This window comes from Pteropus medius, unplaced genomic scaffold (assembly GCF_902729225.1).
Source record: "Pteropus medius unplaced genomic scaffold, Ma_sr-lr_union100, whole genome shotgun sequence".
Lineage (NCBI taxonomy): Eukaryota > Metazoa > Chordata > Mammalia > Chiroptera > Pteropodidae > Pteropus > Pteropus medius.
Window position 1 is genome coordinate 717,293 of NW_024349227.1, and position 21,828 is coordinate 739,120.

At 37.7% G+C, this 21,828-nt stretch overlaps 1 protein-coding gene and 1 pseudogene across 10 annotated transcripts in view; both read right to left on the minus strand.

Moving 5' to 3' along the window:
- SRGAP2 (SLIT-ROBO Rho GTPase activating protein 2) overlaps positions 1-21,828 on the minus strand; it is a 229,612-nt gene that overhangs the window by 83,216 nt on the left and 124,568 nt on the right. The gene's annotated exons all lie outside the window — the stretch shown is intronic.
- On the minus strand, positions 3,260-3,378 carry LOC120618024 (uncharacterized; annotated as a pseudogene).

Genomic DNA, 21,828 nt, shown 5'->3' on the forward strand with positions numbered 1-21,828 from the left:
CAGCACTCTCTTTTTCCATAGTTTTGCTTTAAAACTTTCTATATCTTTATATTTAAGGTGTGTCTCTTCTCTTATAAGCAACATATACTTCAGTTTCGTTTAAAATCTGTCTGACAATCTGTTTTTCGACTTACATGAGTCAATTTATACTTACTGTCATTACTGATAAATTTAGGTTGAAATCCACCCACTGGCTATATGCTATTTTTTCTATCTCTATGGTCCCTTTTCCTCTTATCTTTAACCTTCTTTCTTTCATTAAAAAAACAAACAAAAAAACAAACAAAGAAACAACTCAGTGGAAGTCGCTCTTTTTAGGTATATTCTATGTGTTCTGACAAATGCAGAGTGTGCAACCACCATGATAACTAAGACACAGTGCACTACCAACATCCATCAAAAAAATCTCTCATGCTGCCCCTCTGTAAACTCTCCTCCACCCTTTCCTGCTGGAAGCCATTGAGCTGTTCCATATCCCTATAGGTTTGCCTTTACCAGAATCTATCTTACCTTCTTTTGGGCTATTTTTTATTAATTGAGTTTCCTCCTCTCTTCGATTGGTAGATATACTATTTCTCCAGTGGTCACCTTAAATTACAGCATATATCCTTAACCTGCCAAAGTCTAAATTAATACTCTTACCACTTATTAGCCAACACTTTTAAACCTATTTTCCCACCCCCACCTAGACATAGATTCTATTGTCGCCATTTGCATTAATTTTATAAATGCCTAAAGCCCCACAAGATTATTATTATTTTTTAACAGTCAATATTCCTTTAGATGTACACTCATATAAACTTTTTTTCCTCTTCATTCTTTTCTACATCTCCAAGCTTCTATCTAGGATCATTTTCTTTCTGCCTAAAGAATACCATTTAGGATTTCTTTTAGTGCAAATTCTGCTGGTGATAAATTCTCTTAGATTTTTCTTGTCTGAAAATGTCTAGTTCGCCTTCATTCTTGAAGGATATTTCTTTCAGCACTCCATTCCATTTTCTCCTGTCTTCTCTTGTTTCTCTTGAGAAGACGGCTGTCAATCTTGCTGTTGCTCCTTAGAAGGTTGATACAATGGAACCTCCTTATCCACAGTTTTGCTTGCCATGGGTAACTGAAACTGCTGTCTCAAAATTTTAAATGGAAAATTCTAGAAAGAAACAATTCATAAGTTTTAAATTGCATGCTATTCTGAGTAGTGTGATAAAATCTCACATCGTCCTGCTCCATCACGCCTGGAATGTGAATCATCCTTTTGTCCAGTGTGTCTACATTGTATATGCTACCTGCCTATTAGTCACTTAGTAGCTATCTCGCTTATCTTATCGACTATTGCGGTAGCACAGTGCTTGTGTTTAAGTAACCCCTACTTTACTTAATGTCTCATTTACCTCACTTCATTTCATCACACAGGCATTTTACCATGTCACATCATCACAAGATGGATGAATACAGTACAGTAAGATATTTGGACAGAGAGCTACATTCACATAACTTTAATTTCAGTATTTTGTTATAATTGTTTTATTTTACTATTAGTTATTGTTGTTAATCTCTTACTGTGCCTAATATATAAATTAAACTTTATCATAGGTATGTATGCATAGGAAAAAACAGTATACATAGGGTTCAGTATTATCTGTGGTTTCGGGCATCCACTGGTGGTCTTGCAATGCATCCCCCGAGAATAAGGGAGAACTTCCATATGACTTTTTTTTTCCTCTCTGGCTATTTAAAGGATTTTTCCCTGTTACGGTTTTCAGCAATTTTACTATAATGTACCTACATGTAATTTTCTTTATATTTATCCTATTTGAGTTCATAATGCTTCTTCAATCTGTGACTTGATATCTTTTCTTCTTTTGGGATGAATCACAGCCAGTATCTCTTCAAACATTGTTTCTACCACCATTCTCTCTGTTCTCTTCTTCTGGGACTTCAAATGTACACGTTAGGCCCATTCACTATATCCCAAAAGTCTCCTATGCTCTTTTTTGTATTTTCTGTCCTTTTATCTCTCTAAGTTTCAGTAATAATTTTTTTCTGATCTATCTTTCAGTTCATTATTTTTTTTTTACTCAGCTTTGTCTAATCGTCTGTTTAAAACACATTGAGTTCTTTATTTTAGTTACTGTATTTCTCAGTACTAAAATTTCACATACCATATAATTCACATTTTAAAGTGTACAATTCAGTGGTTTCTAGTACATTAATTACCACTATCTAATTCCAGAACATTTCATCACTCCAAAAAGAAACCTCATACCTGTTAGTAGTTACTCCTACCCTCCCCCTGCTCCCTTCCTGGCAACTACTAATCTACTTTCTGTCTCCACGGATTTGCCCATTCTAGATTTTTCCCATTAATGGAATCATACAATATGTGGCCATTTGTGTCTGACTTCTTTCACTAAGCATATTGTTTTCAAGGTTCGTCCATATTATAGTATGTACCAGGACTTCCTTTTTATCGCTTAGTAACAGTCCATTGTATGGATATGCCACATTTTGTTTATCCATTAATCAGCTGATGAATATTTGCACTGTTTCCACTTTTTGATTATTATGAATAGTGCTGCTGTGAACATTCATGTACAAGTTTTTGGGTTAGCACATTTTCAATTCTCTTGGGTATAGATCTAGGAGTAAAATTGCTGGGTCATTGGATAATTCTATGCTTAAGTTTTTGAATAACTGCCATATTGTTTTTCAGAGCATCTGCACCATTTCACAATCCCACCAGCAATGTATGAGAGTTCCAATTTCTCTACATCCTTGCCAACACTCTTTCTTTCCTTATTTTTCTTTTTTTAATCATAGCCATCCTAGTGGGTATAAAGTAGTATTTCATTGTGATTTTAATTTTTTGTTCTCTAATGACTAATAATGCAGAATATCTTTTCATGAGCATGTTTGGCCATTTGCATACCTTCTTTTTTTAATTGGGTTGTTTGTCTATGCTGTTGAGTTGTAAGAGTTCTTTATATATTCTAGATGCTAGATCCTTATCAGATATATGATTTGAAAATATTTTCTCCTATTTTATAAGTCGTCTTTTCATTTTTTGATTGTGTCCTTTGAAGTAGAGAAGTTTATAATTTTTATAAAGTTCAATTTATGTGTTTTTTCTTTTGTAGCTTTTGCTTTGGTGTCATACCTAAGAAACCATTATCTAACCCAAGATCACGAAGATTTACACCCATGCTTTCTTTAGTCCCTCGAATTTTACATGCAATGGCTTTCTTTTCTTTTTCTTTTTTTATACCTACAGCACCTGGTCTTCCTAGGTGGTCTCCCATCCGAGTACTAACTAGGCCTGACCCTGCTTAGCTTCCAAAATCAGATGGGATCGGGCATGTTCAGGGTGGCAAGGCCTCAGACACGCCTATGCTTTCTTCTAAGAGTGTTAGCTCTTACATTTATGTCTTTGATCCATTTTACTTTGCTTGATTCTTTTTTATAGTTTTCAGTTTTCTGTTATTATTTGATTTCATAAACATATTAAACATAAAGTTTGTCTGATAACGTTACATGGATCTCCTGTGGGTCTGTTGTTTTTCTTACAAGCACTGTACATACAAAAGAATGAGAAAGAGATATCAGGCCTAGGACAATAGCATCTTCCATTAGAGAGGATTTAAATTTGCTTCTAGCTACTAACTATCCTAGATCGCCTTAATCCAATTAGGGATTAAGATCATTTAAAGCTAGACTGCAGTCCCTGTGAGGCTACTGAAGTCTATTTCTTATTCACCCTTACTTCTAAGCTGTATCCCAGTGGGGTACCAAAGCCTGGGGAAGTTTACCAGGGTTCCCTTTCCCTGGCCTGGAATTCCAGTTTTTGTCCTGGTAGCCCTACAAGGCTATGAAAAGCTCTGCTCAGCTTCTTGGCCTTCAGTGATCTTTTCTAGAATAGCGGATGATGCTTCTTGGGGAAAAGCAGCTCCAAAGACGCAGAAGGGTTGGTCTGAATTACCTAAACTGCCATTTTTAAAGCACAACTCAAAGCTTAAACTTGAAGACATAGATTATTTTATGTGTATGTGTACCTCACCAGGTCTGGTGCAACGCTGGATACCTAATAAGTACTAAAATATGCTGCTCTGTATGAAAGAATAAATGAATACCAGTAAAAATGAAGGCTATCATATTTATGTTTCAAAGCTGTTCATTTCCCAGGACATGGTAACCAAATATTCCAGTAAAACAAAAGAGAAGCAAGCCTGAGGTTTTAAATATGGTTCCTCATTACTTCCTTAGGGCCTTTTCAAAAACCACAATCCATCAAAGGGCAGGAGGGGCTGAATCTACTTCATATAAAGGGCATTTGTGAAATAAGCTGTAGTGATTGAGAATCCAGATTCAAATCCCAGGCATTCTCTGGCAACCCAGTCCACCAAACAGAGGAACTCCACATGAAGTTCTAAAAATGAGCACATGTAAAAGTCTTATCCGGGCTATTTGGGGATCTAAGGAAGGTTTGGTTATCTAGTTCCTGGGACATATGTGAAAATGTCAGCCTCACCAACTATGCCAAACTCTCTGACCACATACTGGCCTTTTCTAAATAACACTGGCATAAAAATGGAAAGAAGTAATCATTACCTCTAATTCTCTCTCCAGTAAGTGGCCATGTGCTGCTGATTTTCCCTTCATGATATGTCTGACATCTGTCTCCTTTTCATTTCTCCTGCCACTGTTACCACATTGCAGGCTCTTCTTATCCTGCCCCTGGATTACAGGCCCCGTCTTTCTGAAACAGCAGCTCTATTATATCATTTCTCTATGAATAAACCTTCCATAGTTCCCAAATGCTCTCAGAATAAAGTTCAAACTCCTTGGTCTAACATTCACGGATGGCTCTTTTCAGCTTTGTTTCAACTACTTTCCTCATAAATACTCTGATTTAGCCAAACTATTTTACTCACCACCCTCTGAAGGATCCTCACCTATTTCTGTGCTCTCTTTTGTCCTAAAGTCTGTTCCTTCCACATAGAATGTCCTTCCACTCCAATCCTCCCTCCATACTCACAGACTCCTCACTCTTCCCTTTCTAATTATGAAATCCTTTTCATTCACTAAAAAGAAAGCTCAAATTTCACCTCTCTACTTCCTACAAGTAAAGCATTTAGTACCATACCTGGCACAGGGTAAATTTTCGATATCTATTCTTAAAAAAAAAATGAGTGTGTATTTGTTCGGGGGGAGGATATATTTTTCAATCAATGGTGATATGGAAATTGCATATCTGTTTTTTAAAAAATTAAATTGTGCCCTATCTCACACTATATATAAAAAATTGGTTTTATGAGAACGGCTTAGAGACCATAATGTGAACAACAAAACTATGACTTCTAGAAAATAATACAATGAAATATCTTCAAGACCTTAGAGTAGGAAAGGCTTTCTTAAACATGGCAGAAAAAGCACCAACCATAAAAGAAAATGAATGCAACTGTACTAAAATTATGAACTTTTACTACCCAACAGAAAATATGAAAAGAAAAAATAGACAAGGCGCAGTGTAGGAGACTATATGTCTACACATATAACCAATAAAAGGACTAATATCCACAATAGGCACTTCACAAAAGAATATATCTAAATGGTCAAAAAAAAATAAGAAACTCATTAGCGATGAGATAAATGCAAATTAAAACCAATATGACATAGTTAAACTTAAGACTGTTAAAGTAAAACTACAGCTAAAATTAAAAATCTGACAATACTAAATGTTGGCAAGGATGTAGAAAAGTGAAACTCACACATTATTGGTGTGATGAAAATCACTAATGACCACTTTGGAAAACAGTTCAGTATTTCATAGTAAAGAAGAAGATATGCCTGCTTTTTTCACCCAGCAATTCCACTACTAGGTATATTCCCTAGAAATCTGGGCACGTGTACAACAGTATGTACATATAAGAATGTTCACAGTAGTCTCAAACTGAAAACAACCCAAATGCCCATTGATAACAAAATGGATAAATAAATCATAGAGAATTCATGAATGGAATCTTACAGTAACAAAAATAAACAGCTATACGTAACAGCATAGATGAATCTCACAAACCGTGGCCAACAAAAGCAGAAAGACACAAAAGCCTTCATACATTAGATTCCACTTATGCAAAGTCCACAAACAGGCAAAATTGAACAATGCTGTTTAGAGGTGAATACCTAGAGGATATAATTTAAGACAAGCAAGGAAATAAATAATAGAATAGGATAGTAGGGGAAATAGAGAAAGTTGTAACTTGGTAGGTGTTCAGCAGGAACTTCTGAGGTGCTAAGAAAGTAAAACATATTGACCTGTGTGGTTAGTTACTTTGGTGTTTGCTTTATAATTACTCATTTATTATATTTCAAATTTTTAAAATTGAAAAAAAGTTTCATGATTGATTAGTGCTATCACAAATGCAGAAATGAGGTTTTTGCGAGTACACGTTGAACATCTGAGCTGGATATGAGCTCTTCCTCTACTGTCTGTCCTATATTCCCTAGCAATTATTATTTACGCCATTTATGGGACATTTATCATACTTACATTGCCTTGATGAGAGCTATTCATGCAAATGTATTCACCCCTTTCAACTACAGCATAAGCTTTTGAAGGCTCTGGACTATATCTTGCCATTAGTAATTAATAAAAATAGTAATTGTAGCTTACATTTTACCTAGTGTGCCTACTGTGCACTAACCATTTACAGGCATAACCTTATTTAGTCTTTGTAATAACTCTATGAAGTAGTTATTATTATCTCCATTTTATAAATGCTAAAGCTTAGAGAGGTTAAATAATTTATCCATGGAAGCAGCTATTAAATGGTAGAATTAAAAGTTGAACTCACAAACTCCTATTCAATCCTATTTTGTCATATTTGTGGTCTCCTCATCTTATACAGTGCCTTGCATATATTAAGCACCCAATAGTTATTTATTGGGTGAAAATGAGAGGGTAAAAGGCCATAAACTTTCATAGCAAAAAAGAGAGGGCTAGTACAAAAGACTATCTTTGATGTATCAGTTTTTAAATCTTTGCATATATTCTGTTGAAAAGGCTGTGATTCCATCTGTTAAAACGAGTAATATATGTAAGAGCTATAAAAATAAGCTGTGAGGCTTTTTGGTAGCTCTGAAGGTGGGGAGGTCACAGCTGGGCCAAGGATGTTGGATCTGATTGTTCTCCCAGCACTTCGACCCTCCCTCAAAGGACTTCAATAAAATGGTTTGATCCCCTCAACCCCGCCACCAATAAAAAAAAAAAGCTGCAAGGATTTTCTGTTTAGAGAAAGGGAATCCAAAACTTAATCAGCTTTTAAATCCACTTGCTGCATTTGGATGGCTGGCAGTTCAAAGGGCAAATGGCAAACGTATGTCTCATGCAGTACCTCGGCTATAGTACAGACAGAAGTGAGCCAAGAGGTTTCCAATAACTGCTTTCCCACTGATGTGGTGGCCCCGTGGAAGCCTTCAACAGTCCATTTGTTCTTCACTTTGGTCTTGGGACTTCAGGATGAATGAGTTGAGGACGGAGGTGAATGACAAGGGTGAGCACTGTCCTGGAGGCACTGCCCTACAGAGTTCAGGCAGCAATCTTCTTGGGGAGCCCCAAGGAAGGAATGGAAAGAGGCTTAAGACAATGGGTGCTTTCAGGAGTTTCCTCAGTACCCAGAGGAGAAGCAAGGAGCAGAGGGAAGATTCAAACACCCAGGGGAAAGGAAACCACTTTTGATCCATTCCAAAAACAACCATGATCAAAGAACCACTCGCCATAGTTATAGCAAAAAGAAAGCAACAACGCGCCTTCCTGCATTCCTGCCTTTCTGTACCAGGCCGTCCTCTCAACTTGGAGATGAAGAGTAACGCTGCAGGCTGGCCTCTCCCCATGGCATCCGCACCCCCAGCTCCTGGGGACAATTGAGCTGTGTCTCTGGCATGTGTGGAGCTGCAGGTCATGGCCATATTTAACGAGAACATTCATTCTCCACAGGCGCTACAGGGCTCCTCAAAACACCCTTTGTGTCACTGTGCCTTTCTCTCCACCCCCCTTGACACTAATTTAATCAAGATGTCCTTCTAGTTTGTAGATAGGGTGGACTCGTCAGTTCCGCATTCTTTGTGGCATTAGAGCTTCGAAGAAAAATGTGCAGGGCCGAAGCCAGCAAGTAGAGGAGATGGGGTCAGGGTCTCCGCGCCAGAGCATGTCAACCTTTTGTGTAAACCGTAGGCTTAAAGAGTGCACTAGGTTTGGGATACATATTTTTATAATTTTTAATTAACCCTCAATATTTTAGAGAGGTTGAGAAATATTTTCCTAGGCAAGTACACAGATGTTCAGAAGCAAAAACAAAACAAAACAGAACAAAAAGATATGGCAAAAAGAAAAGAGAAAAAGACAGGATTTATTCATCAGCACTGTTTCTAGAATGCAGAACTAGCAAGGAGAGCTCCTTGTCACAATTATGCCTGTTCTTTCTCTCCTAGTCTCCTCTCTACACATCAATAACTTCACAAAATCTGAAAACTTCAATTGTCTTAACCTAAGAATCAGATTTTAATTCATATTTGCCTCCCTTAGCTGCTTCTCTGACCACAGTTATTATTCAGAAAAGAATCTCAAAATTGTGGTAGGGAATTCAACCAGTAAGAAAAATAAACAAAGAAACCAAACAGAGCCTTAGGTCCCCACCCAAGTTACCTGATTTCTGCTCTGATGTTCTTTTCCTATTCTGTGCTCTCTCCCAAGATGGCCTCACTGTTCATCACCATTGCCCTGAGTTGATTTGTGGGCATCCAGCCCAAACTCTGAAGCCTGAGTCATATGGGCCAGAAGAGTCAAATCTACTCAAGGAGGCCATGAGGCAGGCCCGGGAAACTCAGACAACCTATGTGAGGAACTGATTTGGATATGTGTTGAAATTTCTCTCATCGACCACAGATTTATTTTGTCATGACCTCCTGCTTGGGACATAGAACCCATTCTCTCCATTATCTGCTTGCCAGTTTAATCAGTTCACATCATTGTGGACAGAAATATAGTCAAAGGGCTATTGTTTCATGACCCAGGAGGGGATTTTCAGAAACCTAGCAAGCAGGACTCCAGATTCTAAGAGGTCTTTCCTTCATAGCTTCTGGAGGAAAAGGAACCTTGACCTCAATTCTGTCTCCTCGTGCCCAGCTCAGGTAGGCCTGGGGTCAGGGACAACCCTAAATGCAGAGGCTAATCCCAGAGTTCTCATGTAGTTCTACAAAACCCAATAAACTTCCTAGTCATGAAAAATTAAAATGCTTTTCAGCTCCCTTGAAAAGCTATACTAAGATAGTTCACTACCCTCTAGTAAACAGATATCCCCGCCATGCTACTTCTCAGGGTGAGAACTGAGTCTTTGCCTTTCACCCCCTACCCCCTTTTTTGCTGACTTGGCATTTTCTCTCTTTTCTGGAAAAGTTAAGAAATGCTTCCCTCAAATTGTCACATCATAAGACTATGGTTTTTAGCTCTAGGTTTTATGTTAGAATACAGAGTACTCAATCTGACCCAAGAGAAAAGGATACCGACTAACCCAGCAAGTGGCAGAAATTTTGGAAAAGTACCAGAGGAAGCAGCCTCTGCAATGTGGAGAATATATCGCTTAACCATATCCTATAACTGAATAGGGAGCATATCTACATTGGAGATTAGAAAAGGCTCTGGGTCGAACAAAAGAAATTTGGTCTAAAAATTGTTCAAAAGGAGAAGCAAAACCTGTGAAACTTCATTTAATGAGAACTACAATATATTTTATAAAGACGGCTACTCTAGTTCTTAGAAGAGTAACCCAGAGGTCATTTAGACACTTGATAATCTAGAAAAAAAAATGTGATGTTTTTTCTTGGCTCAGAATATTTCCAGCATTTAAATCAACAGCACGAAATGCAAGCCCTGCTCATTCTGATTCCAAATATAGCTGGAATGTCTCTCCCATCTTCTCCATTCCTCCTCTTACTGCCTTAATTCAGGATGTCATCATCTCTTAAACGAACTATTGTAATATTTTTGTAACTGTTTTCATTTTTCTAATCTCTCTCCTACCCAACGCCTTAGCATTATCTTTCTGAAAGACAAATCTGTCCATGGTACTCTCTTGGTAAAACCTGTTACTGAACTTGTTTCAATTAAGAAGCATCTATAGAAGCTAAAAAGTAGGAGCAAAGAATGAGGAGAAATAGGATATTTACAATGTCTTGAAGAATCTCCTCCTAAGATACTTGAAGTGCAAGTGGAAAGACAGTACCTTATAGTAAAGAAATCTGGCAGACACCTACTTTAACCAAGTAATCAAAATGATCACCATGAGTAATTGGACAAATCAACAGCAAGTGCATCCTGATACAATATCTGAGAAGAATACAATATCACTTCCATAGTATTCTTACCAAAATTGCTTATTCTGAATCTAACCTTGAAGAAATATCAGACAAACCAAAATTGAGGGAAATTGAGGAAATATTAGAGATTAAAGGAGACTAAAGAGATGGTATAAGTTTACACAATGTGTAATCCTGAACTGGACCTTGAACTAGAAATTGGACATTAGTGGGGTAACTGGTTAAATTTGATTTAGATCAATAGATTATGTAATAGTATTACATCACTGTTAATTTTCTGATTTTGATCATTGTACTGTGGTTATGTGAGATTTTTATATTAGTGGAATCAGGGAAAAGGGCATATTGGAATTTCTGTACTGTTTTTTGTGACCTTTCTCTACATCTGGAGTTATTTCAAAATAACTTTGAAAAGTTAAAAAGAAATACATGTGGATGCTTCCCCCTTTGTTCGCTTCAGAGTATAAGCTCTTTAGTTTGGCCTCATCGCTTGCGATTTCCTAAAAGGGTCTTGTGATCAGCCATCCTCCCCTATAGCACCTATAGTTCTGGAACATGTTCACTTATCTACATCCCCTTGTTTTCTGCATAAGCTCTTTCATCTCCCAGGAATCCCTATGCACCACTCCCCTAAGACTCAAAGGACTTCACAAGGCAAACCTCATCTCATGCCTCCTCTACTGGAGAACCCATTACTATACTGCATTATCATTGCTTATTTGCATTTGTTTCTCCCACTAGACACTGTGCTCTTGGGTCAGGGGCCGTGTCATGACATCTTCTCAGTATCTGGCAATGTGTCACACACGGTCAGAACTCAGTAACTATATGTCGAGTGAACATGCTGTCTACACATAGAACTATTATATCTCACATGTGTTTGGTGTCTAATGGTTTACCAAGCACTTTCCTAAAAATTCCCACACTTACAGAATTTTAGGGAGAAATCTTGGAAAGATTAGTCCAAATCCTTATTTTACAGATTAGAAAACCAAGTCCTAGACAAGTTAAAAAGTTAGGCTGCACTCAAGTCAGTGTAAAAGCTGGGAAAAGACCCTCACTCTCAGATCGGGATTCATACACTGCAAGGGCCTCTCTCCTCCAAACCAACAAATACCACAGCATGCATGGCATGCAGGCAGAAGTGTCTGAGCCTGGCGTGGTGCTTGCAGAGAGCATTTAATAAATGTTTGCTAAAACCAGCTGAATCACCAGGGAGCAGCACCCCAATTCCTTATTTCCCTCAGGTTGAATCTGAACAAGGTGTAACTAACTCTCAGGCCTGGCCTAACCAAGACACCTGACTGCATCTTCCAGTCAGGAATGAGCAGGTGGAATACACTAGTCTTCAGTGAGAAGACTTGAGTTTCTATCTTAGAGACGTCTGATCCAGAGAGAGAAAGAGCCCAGCTTTCCTCCAGAGCTGGTGAGAGGATGAGGCAGAGTCTCTACACAGCCCCGGGCTATGTGGTGACAGGCCAGAGGCAACAAGCTCCGATCACATCCTCACACCTAACCTGGAGAGGAAGCCCATCCCATGTGTCAGAAATCATCTGCTCTGATTACAACACCCTTTTCAATCTTCCTGGCCCAGGAGAGGATATGCACTGATAATTTTAATAGTGCCAGCAGGTACAATTAATTTTTATTCCTGTTCTTCATATACTGTTATGTGAAGTGGGTTGGAAGGACAAAATTCAACTCCACTGGGACTTCAGCCTCCAGCTCTGAAACAGACACACTCCTCCGAACTCAGCATGGAAAGTCTCACCCTGTGTTTCATCAGAAAGACCAATGCTATCCTACAAATGCTTGAAAGACCTGTGTGGCCTTGGGGGCCAAGGGTAATTGTTTTGTGGTTGGGTAATAGTGACTACAAAATTAAATTAAATTAAAAAGTCCAGGCAGGATTCAGTGAGTCTAATGGACATAGTAATTAAGCAAGATTTAATCAAAATGATAGTGAAATATTTCATGTTGTTTTAAAGAAGAATATCTATTTTATTGGTCAAGGTGGTCTTCATTTCATATATCCCTAATGTAAAGATTTTTTTATGACTTTATTAAGAATTTTTTTAACTGGACATCTTGATTTATGCAACATTTCCCTTCTAAAGCAGTTTCATCTCCTTTTTCATGGTTATCCTCACATCATTTCCAAGGAGGCAAAGTAGGCAAGAAGGATGCTTTCTTATTCAGTTTACAGATGGGCACACAGAGGTCTGGGAAAGTCAAATTCTTGGGTAAAGCTCTCAAGAAGGTAATGCTAGAGTTGGAAGGGATTTTTTTTTTTTAACACCCCCGTCTCGGACTTATGCTACTATATTCCCTCTCACTATTAGCTGAAAGGATAAGACAAAGAAAAGTGCTTAAAATTCGAGTGGAGGTTCTGTTGAGGACGCCAGTCTCCCAAGATTCCAAATCTCAAAATCTAATGAAATTTGCTCAGATCCCATTCTTCCTGACCCCTCAGAGTACCCATCATTGAGCTGTATGCTTCTCACTTAGGTTCTACGACCCATGAAAATCAAATTGCCCTTCCAGCCCTAACTCTCACAGAGCTTTCATTTTGCCATGTCTAAAACTGAACTCAAGAAGTGTGACGTTGTGTCCTGGAGACAGCATGAGATGAAAATCAGAAGACTGGGTGGGTTTGGTCCCAACTCTGCTACCACGTAACTGGGTGACCTAACGCAAATCACTTCTTGCTGGCACTCAGATTCGTCACTAATTACAGGGCTGGACTAAAATCAGTGGCTCTTTCACAAAATACTTTCCCTAAGAAATGGCGACTCCAACTTCCAACTGCTCAGGCCAAAAGGCTTGGAGTCATCTTTGACTCCATTTTTTCTCACATGCCACATTCAATTCAGCAGCAAATTCTATTCGCTCCATTTTCAAAATACATCCCAGAATCTGACTTCTTCTCATGATCGCCACCCATCGACTACTCTGTTCCAATCCACCTTCATCTCCTGCCCAAATTACAGAAGCCTCCTTAACTGGTCTTTCTTTTCTGCTCCTACCTTGCTCCTCCTTCAGTCATCTCTTAATACAGAAGCCACAATGACCCTATTTAAACAGGAGTCAGATTCTGTTCCCCCTCCTCATGTGGCTCTCCAGGGGCCTCCAAGGCTCCTCTTCCTGGCAGCCTATGGCCAATCCCCAACCACATCTCCTGCCACACTTCTTGCTACTGTGAACAAGACCACCTTGCTGTTTCTCTACCCAGATAAGCACACCCCCATCTCATGGCCTTAGACCTGCTGTTTCCTCTGCCTGAAATATTTTCTTTGGAGAGGTAACCAGCAAAATCCTTCATTTCCATCAAGAATCACTTCATATACCAATTTATCAATGATGCTTTTCATGATCACCCTACGTAAAACAGCAATATCCCTATCACCCCTGCTTTATTTTATCATCATCTGATATATTATATATTTACTGAGTTATTTGTATATTGTCTGTTTCTCCAACTAGAATATAAGCTCCAAGAAGGCAAGGACTTTTTCTGTTTTGTTGTCTGCTGTATTATATTGCCTACCACAATGCCTGGAACAGGAGAAACACACTGTAAACATTTGTTGAATGACTAAGTGAATTTTGATTCCTCTCTAGTATTTACCTCCTTCTACTTCATGTCGGGTCACTCAGCACTATATGATTTCCTTGCTGTGCCTCTTAGTAAATCCCATTCTTTCAGTTCCCATTGCCATTATCCAAGATCTGGTTTCTATTATCCCCCTGAATCACCGAAGTAGGCTTCCAAATCATTTCTTCCACCCTAAACCACACTGTACACTGTTACCAATGCCACTATAAATCATGGTTTTTCAGTATTTCACTGCCCTGACTAAAATGGTCAATGGCTTTCTTTGACCAGCAGTAGCTAGAACTCCTTGGGCTGACATTCAAAGCCCTCTACACTCGGGCTCCAAGATCAACCCACTTCTCTCTCCCATTGCTAGCCAACAGGAAGCCTCTGCTGCTGTCAGACTGGCCTCATGAGTGGCATCTCTAATGGGGACAAAGAAGCAAGAGAAGAAATTGGCACCAAATAATATGGAAATATTCAAAAGGTATTTCCATAAGAAATGGATGGATATTAAGAATCCTGGCAGCATACAATTAAAAGAACATCAGTCCAATTCTTTCCCCTCTATTAAGCTTGCCTGACTCACCTCTCATGAATTTGTCTGTTCCTTTTCCAAACTCCTATAGGTGACTAATTATCTGTACTACTCAGTAAATTGATGTCTTGAGTTGTAACCTGCTTCCGTAGTGAGTCTATGGCCGATCTATCCAACTGAGATGTAATAAATCTAAGATCTTGAATCATGTTTTAAGCTTGCTCTGCAACCGTTTTGTAGTGCCAGGTTGAATATCAAACAATTATAGACAATTAAATAATATTTTTTAAATTGAACTAAGAGAATTTGTACTGATACTTGTGCTCTTGGATTTAAATAAAGCGGTGCGTTTTCTTTTCTTTTTTTTTTTTTAAAGAAAGAAGAGTCAGGCAGTGGGCTATGTAGTTTTCCTCCCTGACTACCCAAAGGCCCAGGAGGGCCACTGACTCAGAGAGCTGCAAAAAGAGAAGAGTTTTTTCTACTATCCAACCTCAAAATGAACATCAAAGGGAAAACAAGGTCATGGGAAGAGGCAAGGCAGGAAAGGATGCAATGCTTATGTGGGCAGAAGGTTTGGATTATCTTGGCTTTGGAGAAGAGATAACAGCTAGAGGCTGGATCTCCCAGTTTGCCTTCTGTATTTCCTTTCTACTCTATATGATAACACACTACTAAACAAGATTAGCTTAGAGGGGCAAAGACCTAATTTATAAACTAAACTTTATCGTAGGTATGTATAGGAAAAAGACAGTATATAAGGTGCATACTCTTCTACATGAACATAACCAAAGATCTGCAGAACACTTTCTTTTCTTCCTCTTAACTTTATTGAGGAATAACTGACAAATATAATTGTATATATTTAAAGTGGACGACATGATGATTTGATACACATATATACTTGTGGAATGATTACCAAGATCAAGATTATTAACATATCCATTACCTCATATAATTAACTTTTTGTGTGTGTGGTGAGAATGCTTAAGATCTGCTCTCATCAACTTTCAAGTATACAATATTGCATTGTTAATTGTATGCTATATATATGACCTGCAAAACTTATTCTTATAACTGAAAATCTAAATCCTTTGACCTGTATCATCATATTTTCTCCTCCTCCACCGCCCAGCAACCACCTTTCTATTCTCTATTTCGATGAAATTGGCTTTTTTTGAAGATTCTACATATAAGTGACATCATACAGTTAATTATCTTTGTCTGGCTTATTTCACTTAGCATAATGTTCTTCAGGTTCATCCATGTTGTCACAAATGGCAGGATTTCCTTCTTTTTTTATGGTTGAATAATATTCCATCGTGTGTGTATATATACACATATACATTATATATATATAATAACATATATAATGTCACATTTTCTTTATTCGTTCATCCATCCAAGGACATTAGGTTGTTTCCATATCTTGACTATGTGCATAATACTGCAATGAACATGAGGGTACAGATATCTTTTTGGATATTGATTTCAATTCTTTCGGATATAAACTAAGGAGTGGAATTGCTGGATCATATGACAGTTCTATTTTTAATTTTTTGAGGAACTGCCGTACTGTTTCCATAGTGACTTCGCCAATTTATATTCCCACTAAGAGTGTATAAGGGTTCCTTTTTCTCCACATCCTCACCAACATTAGCTATCTTTTGTCCTTTTAACAACTGCAGAGTACCTCCTTTCCAAGTTTTGCTGATTCTTACAACGTTCTAGAAAGGAAGAGTGAGGGTATGAGTAATTTTCCTCAGTAAAGATGAGGAAACTGAAACCTAGTATTGTCAAAGAACTTCACTGAGCCGGCCAGAGCACAGGTTCAGGCATAGCTCTGAGGTCTAGAGTCTCAGCTGAGCTCAGAGACAATGAGGAAGACAGAAAAGGAAGAAAAAGGGAAAGAAGAAGTGGGGGAAAACTCCTTTCTTTGCCTTATATCAAATAGAAGTAGGGTATTTTCAAATGAACGCACACGCCACCTAATTACCCTAAAAACAAATGACTTCCAAGAAGATACCATGAGATTCTGATTGCTTTAGGATGTACCAGAACATGGTCCAGTAGACAGTCAAGATGGCACAGCCCTAAGAACCATAAGAAATGTATCAGTGAGCTGTGGGACAGCCGGAAGATAAAATGTCATATAGTCATCAAAAACAATGCTTTTAAAGAAGAGGCAATGACATGGAAAAAATGTTCACTTAAAATGTTTAAAAATTATGCAAAATTTAATATACAACAGAATCCTAATTTTCTAAAGAAAATGCACCCAGAAAAAAAGATTGGAAGGAAACATACCAAAATGTTAATACCAATTCTAAGTAATCATTTTCTTTATATTATTTTTATTTTCCCATATCTTGAAAAAATATGTATTACTTGAAGAAAATCTAAGCTAAAGTGTTTTTAGTTTGCTTCAAAAATCAAAGAAAACATAAAAAATAAAAATAGAAGAGCATTACTTCTCAGTCCAGGCCCCGAGCCTTAACAATAACTACTTAGCTCAAGATGACAGATATAAGACTAGAAGGAGAGAGGCTCCTAGGTTCCTATGATCTCTTGAAGACAAGAATTAGTGCAGACAATTACGATTAATTTATAACTGGAAGTTTCATGTTGAGTAAATACCGGGAAAAGCTGGCTATAGAACCAAATGATTTGAGGAGCACAGGGTAAAAAAAAGGTGGGGGAAACACACAAAAATAAAAAAAAACCCTAAATCACCTAAGGGCTGGGCTTAAAAGCAAAGAAAGGTGGGATCAGGGAGAAAAAGCAAGCGATCAGAAAAAGTCCAGTACCGTAAGGAAAGATGATGAGGATGGAAAAACATAAGATACTATCTCAAAAGAAGGAGAATTTAATTTTTCTCTCATTTGAAATAAAAAAGCATGTTCCAACAAGCAGGGAAGAATTCAAAGGGAAACTCTTGACAAAGATAAATAAAAGAATCAAAAGAAGCCAATCCTGCAAGAAGTGAGGCTGGCGTCGAAGATGCCTACCCTCTCTGGACAAGCTGGGCAAGAAGCAGAATCAGAACAGCACAATGGAAATTCTGTCCTGGCAGTGTATGACTAGATTTCCTGCAGAAGTACTGGCCCTTTAGCTTACCAATATAATGACTGCCATCTTTCTATGTGGGAGGCAGCAAAGCATGGTGACGTGAGGGGATGACTGAGGGGAAGCTAGCTGCCTAGGCATGAATCCCAATTTGGCTACCAACCAGCTTTATCACCTTGAATCAATTACTTAACCCCTCTGCCCATGTTCTTATCTACAAATAAAGATGATAAAGCCAGTACCTATCTTAAAGGGCTGTGATGATTAAAAAGGTTAATACATGTAAAGTACTTAAAATAGTCCCTAGGCATGGTTAGCACTCATTTAGTATTAGTTATAGTTATTATTTTTATTATTGCCGTGAATCTTATAATAAAAAATTGGTCAGCTTCCACACCATTAGTGTAGTTTCTGCAGGGAGTAATAAATTTCTACAAACTACTAGGTGTATGCATGGTGCCTGATGAGCTGTATTAATAATCCTCTCCTTTTTTCAGAGAGGCATCTTGCAGTCAAGTATAAAAGGTATAGAGATGGTTTAAAAAAAAGTAATTTGGCTAGAATTAGCATTGATGTTAAAATCATCACATGAACAACTGAATTGGCACCCAACATTTACATGATAGCACCACATGTAATACCCTACAATGTACTTTTTTGTCACGTGAGAAAAAAATCTAACTTTGAAACAGAGGGTTCATACTGTCACGACCTTAATCTGGGGGGTTGATATTGGCATCACTGTTAGTGGGTTGACTACATACTATTTCCTGATATGATACAACACAAAGCACCCAACATCATTCATTATGCATTCCAGTCAAAAATATACAATTTGAATAGATTTGGTCTTAAGAACCAACTTCTAATTTACAGGAAATACAGGATACAGGAAGAAGTTAAACAACAATGCAAGGAAGCAACTAGACAAATCTAGAAGGTGAGACAATCTGCAGGACAGCTGGCCTCATCTATTCAACAAACAAGTGTCCTGGAAAAGGAACAGTAATAGATTAAAGAACATAAAACATAAAACTTAAAGGACATAAATCCAGTGTGCATTAGATACTGGTTTGGACAAATCAGTTGTAAAGAGGATTTTTAGGATAAGTAGGGGAATGTTTACATGGCCTGGGTTATTAGATGAGATAAAAACTTACCGAAATGGAAAGGTGGAAATCTTGACTAAAGTAACATTATAAAATAGTATGTACAATATGATCTTGTTTTTTTATTATCATATTTTGTTTCCTGCATTTTCTAATTTTCTACAACGCACATAAACTATAAAATTTAAAAAGATTATTGAAAGAATGGAGAATAGGGAAGAAGAGAGATAGGAAAAGAGAGACATGGAGAAGGAGAGGCAGCAAAAAGGGAGGAGAAGAATAAAGGAAGCAGGAGAGAAAAAAGAATAGAGGGAGAGAGAGAAAAGCAGGTTTTGAATTCGCTATCTTTAAAGCTCAGATTGTGACCAGGTTCAACAATCTGATTTGGCAGCACTGTTTTCTAAAGGTATCTCCTATAAATGCTGATACATAAGGTGGCAGGGTAATGTAGTAGAAAGAATATGAGAGTTCATATTCCAATGTCACTTCTTGGTCTTACAAAAGAGTATTTTACCAAGGTGGGTTTTAATTTTTTCAACCATACAATGGGAACAAAAATGCCTTCCAATATAATGTTCATAGCAGCATTATTCATAATAGTCTCAAACTGGAGGCTGGTAGCATGAAACTATCCAAACACCATGAACAGTAGAATGGGTAAAACTGAAAGTCTCATGTCCCAGGACCGTTCAGCCCCAGGCAAACTGGGACCACTGGTCATCCTAGCTGCTGCCTATTATAGGGGAGATAGAATTTGGAGTTCACAGCCTGCCAAGTGGGAGGGGCTTGATAAACATGTTAGGCTATCCATGGACACACCAGAAAGGTCATGCCTTAGGTGTAGGGCATATGTTCCAGGACTAAGGGCAAAACCAAAATAGGCCCCCTTTAACAAAGTCTAAAACCAATTCCCCACAAGCTTAAGATGATCGACCTGTAATTTAACTGCCTACCAAAATTTAACACTCTTCAGAGGAAGGAAGGTAAGTACATCTAGAGTCTTTATAATGTATTAGCTACAGTGTCTAATATATCATAAAAATTCGTAAACATATGAAAAAAATAAATGTAATCATTGAGCAAGAGAAAAATCGATAAATAGAAACAGGACCAGAGATGATGTAGGTATTGAAAATAAAAGATAAGAATTTTAAATAATTGCCAGATGTTTTAAAAATAACAAATGAAGAGAGGTAAATTTCAGGAGCTATGAGGAAAACTGTGAAAAAGAACCAAGGAGAAATTATAAAACTAAAAAGTACAATATCCGAAATAAAAAATGCATTGGACAGTATTAACAGCAGATTGATGCAACAAAAGAAAAGACGGGTAAACTTTAGAAATCATTTAAACTGAAGCACACAGAGGAAAAAAAAAAAAAAAAGCTTGACTCAATGACCTGTGGGACTGTATCAAGCAGTCCAACAAATGTGCAAATTTGAGTAAGAGCAAGAAAAAATATTTGCCAAAAATTTTCCCAAATTGAATAAAAACTACTAACTACAGATCCAGGACATTTAGATACTGTACTTATCCAAGCCAGATAAATACAATGAAAACTACACTTAAACTCATCAAAGTCAAACTGCTAAAAACTAAAGATAAAGAAAAATATTAAAAGCAGCCAAGCAAAACCCCCAAAACATTACATCCAGGGGAACAAACAGTAAAAATCACAGCTGACTTCTCAACAGAAATAATGGAGGCCAGGAAACAAAAGAATGGCATATTTAAATTACTGAAAGTACATTATATGATTCCATTTAAATAAAAATAAAGAAAATGGGCAAATATTTCTATTGCATAAGAAATCAGGATAGTGGCTACCTTTCAGGGGATAATGAATGGAAGGGAGCAAAGGTGGGGGGACTCGTAAAATACTGGCAGCACTGTTTTTTTTTTTTAACACTTTTCTTTATCTGGGGGCTAGCTACATAACTGTTTTCAGTTTGTAAAAATTCACTGAGCTGTGCAACTTTATAATGTGTACTTTCTCTAAGTATTTTATACTTCCATAAAAAGGAAAAATAACTTGCAAAATACATGAAGGATTAGAGAAAATACATTTAGGGCCTACTACAGTGTGTAATATTTATAATAAGCATTTTACAAAAGCTTGTTATTATTATCATCATCATCCTATAGCAAGTTTTAGGAGAGCTAAGTAGATGAAGGGTGGACTGAAAAAGCCCTAAACTCCCTGGGGACTTCACTCTTCAGTTTGATTTTAAGCTCTTTTTGGCGCCTAGCATAGTATTCACTTAAATACTTGTCGACTGCATGCTTTTCTAGTTTAGGGCTGTATTCAAACACAAGGTCGCATTTGGACACTTTTGTTTTCTGTCCGCTACACCTCTCTTTCTCATACTCCATATTTTTAAATTGCTGTTCTTCAGGTTCTCTTAATCATCCCTTGATGTATAAAGATTGAATTACATCTTTAAATGTTCTAAACGTAGCACCTTGGGGTCTTTCAGAAAAGGCAGATAGATACCTGAGAACTAAAACACCAAAAAGGCAAACATATACACTAACCCAAGAAAAGACTGCAGGCATCTTTGATGCACACGTTCCCTCTGAGCTGAATCTTCTTAAAGTCCAAAAAAAGCCTAGACCACCCAGAGAGAAGCCCCAAGGAAGAAGATACAGATGAGACTGACCTAGTGTCACAGAAACCAAAGCTAAAATGCCATGAACAGCACTAACTGTGAAGCTCCCTTCAGTGTTGGCTTTGGCAGCAAACCTGACGTCCCTTATCAGCAGAGATACCTTTGAAGCAGCTGGCGGCCTTTCATCCCCTATTCAAATAAGCTCAGCTTCACATCCTACTTTTTTTTTTTTTCCAAAGGAGATTTCTTCATCAGATATGAGAGAATAAAGCTCAATTAATCAGGACAGATTTTTGCTACCAACAAGGTAAAATGGGCAACTGGAATGACTGTGTGTAAAGCACTGCACAACACTGTTGGCGACCGTGTTATAACGTGGAGGATATTCAATCAATAACAGATACCGAGTTCCGTAGGGGAGAAGGAATAGGGTGACTAAAAATCACTCAGCTACTCCTTCTCCCAAAGACATCTCCAAGTTAAACCTTTTCTCAAGAGGGTAGAACACCATCACTGGAAATCTATTCTTTCTCCATTCATTCAGTC